The 2,691-nt window shown below is 34.7% G+C and overlaps 1 protein-coding gene across 1 annotated transcript in view; it reads right to left on the reverse strand.

Annotated features, from left to right (window-relative positions):
- The window catches only part of LOC106457534 (calsyntenin-1-like), an 84,057-nt gene that overhangs the window by 65,186 nt on the left and 16,180 nt on the right, over window positions 1-2,691 (reverse strand). The gene's annotated exons all lie outside the window — the stretch shown is intronic.

A 2,691-nucleotide genomic window follows, 5' to 3' on the forward strand; every position in this document is an offset into this window, starting at 1 on the left:
GTATATATATATATATATATATACGCTGTTTGACATTTGTGACCAATTTTGCATAAAAGCGTAATGTTTGAATTAATAATTCAAAAGTAGGGGAAAATGAGATTTGATGAGAAAACAGTATATGGAAAAAATAAAAAAAAAAGGTTAGGAAATATAATGACGGTAGAACGCCTGTATTTGGTATATCATAAATTGATATATGCTCATAGCTTCAAAACTAATTTGTGGTATTTTGTGATATTTTTGAAAACAATCAAAATCAAACCATTTATAAAGAAACTGCTTTATGTTTACATAACCGAACGTCGTGTGTTGTTCAGAAAGGTGATTCCAATACTACACAACATTAAATGATTTTTTTTCATTTATTTATTTTCTAAACATACATATACAACGTCCAAGACCAGCCCTTGAAAGAAACTTGAGTATATAATTTCGTATAGCTACAGATACAAACGTTAATGATCAAGTTAGGGTATCATTCTTTTTCAAAATGTCAGCTACACAGGTCTTGCGTTTCTGAAGTCACAGATAGTGACGCAAAAAATTGTTTTAGAGCAGTTGCACGGGTCTTGGGTGTCACAGATCATGACGCAAGAGTATTAGAACAGCTATTTAAGTCTGACGTTTCTGAAGCCACATATCGTAACTCAACTATTAATTTTAAAAACACACATATATATATAGGCCTTGCATTTCCGAACTCTAAGATAATGACGCAATATTTCTAAAACACCTATACATTTCTGAAGTCACAGATCGTGACACAACAGTCATGAATACTTATGATAACTGTTCGAAATAACTTTGCCACAACAATGCTCTTATTGTAAGTCAAAGATCAACTAAAAATCACGTGATATAAGCCTACAATAAACTTCTTAACGTCGCTTTATCTGAAGAAATCGAGACACCCTATATTTTACTTTAAAATACATAAACGTTTTTTACTACCAAAACATACATACTAAAGCTTTCTATAAGATCAAAAAACAAATCCATAAAAAAGAACGGAGTTGTGAATAATCCAACTTCACGGAAACTGTAGGTGTGTAAAGTACCTTTTGGTAAACAGAATACAACCACGCTGTAACAAAGAGCACAAACACAAAATCTATTGTCGCACACGTGCTCAGATGGTGCCATCTATAAGATACTTAACTACTACAGGTTAAAGGAATACTTTCAAAAAAATTTGTCACAATCTTTGAAAATATTCAAGATTCAGTATCCCAGTCACCTCGCTAACGTATCAGAATGTTTACTAATGGCGATTGAGGAGAAGCTATTCTGATGTCACAAAAACGCTAACTGGCTAAAATTGCATTGTATTTTTTATTCATGACAAAGGTACTAAGGCTATTTGCCGCTGTTCCTAATTTTGAACAACTGACCAGAAGGAAGGCAGCCAATCTGCAGCACTATACCATTCACCATTCACGCTGATGGATTGACTGCTACTTTTATAACGCACCCACAATCTCTCGTAGAGGGAATATCTTGTGGTATCGTACGGATCCGAACCCGCATCTCCAACTCCAAAATACAGGGCTCTACCGCAAACCCAACCCACCCTCCTCCCATTAAATTTAACTTGATGAGTATACTATAAACAAGAGATTGTGAGAGTCAGTTTGTTTGTTTGTGATTAAGTACAAAGCTACACAATGGGCTATCTGTGCTCTGCCCACCACGGGTATCGAAACCCGGTTTCTAGCGTTGTAAGTACGCAGACATACCGCTGTGCCACTGGAGGGCGTGAGAGTCAGAGCGATATATAGATAATTGCAAATTTATATATTAAACAATGCGATTAAGCTAACAGATTTGTATGTATTACAAAGAGTTAAAATGATTTGGATCTAATAGTCTTGAAGTTTCTCTTACAAGACTATTAGATCAGATACCTTTAACGTACTTGGGTTGGTAGAACTATTAACAACTATGAAAAAGTAAACTACGATTTTTATCACATAACTTTAAAACCACACAAGTTTCACCTCGTGGATTTGTACAAGTTCAAAGATTCACTGTTTTGTTTAAACTTATTGATCTTACCTCTGAATTTGAATCTAGATTTCTATTCAATACGCATACATACCCAAAAGTCTAATCTTCAAGGTCGATTGTGAAGATTACATATTTGGCAGTGAAGACAAAAATTAATGAATTTTACCTACTTATTAAACGATCTTTGTAGCACAATCTACAAATCTATTACTTTAACTTTCACTTCTGAATTATATTCAACAAACTGTTTCACTAGTGTATACCACACGCCAACAAAAAGAGGTTCCAATATCACATTAAAATCATGTATGACGACTTTCATCAGGAATGGTTAATCCGCGGCACGCACGCGAGACAAAAACTTTCGTCATGCCTGTCACTCAGGGAATATCACATTATGTGGCACATGGCACAAATTTTGTTTGAACATTCCGTACACGCACGATATGTTATTAAAATGCATGTCATATTGTTATATGTATGGTGTTTTGCGTTGTCAAAAATTGTGACACAAAATTCCTACACTCCACCGCTACATGAAGCCTAGTCTTGATCTTTCGATTTGCCATTGTCCAAGGTAACCAATGAGGAATGGAATTCCCCCAAGTCGATATACCTCAGTGACTAGTGATGAATCTTTTCGTAGATTTGGCTTTATATTTTAGTTTGTCATATCATTCA

The sequence above is a fragment of the Limulus polyphemus genome, unplaced genomic scaffold (assembly GCF_000517525.1).
Source record: "Limulus polyphemus unplaced genomic scaffold, Limulus_polyphemus-2.1.2 Scaffold343, whole genome shotgun sequence".
Classification (NCBI taxonomy): domain Eukaryota; kingdom Metazoa; phylum Arthropoda; class Merostomata; order Xiphosura; family Limulidae; genus Limulus; species Limulus polyphemus.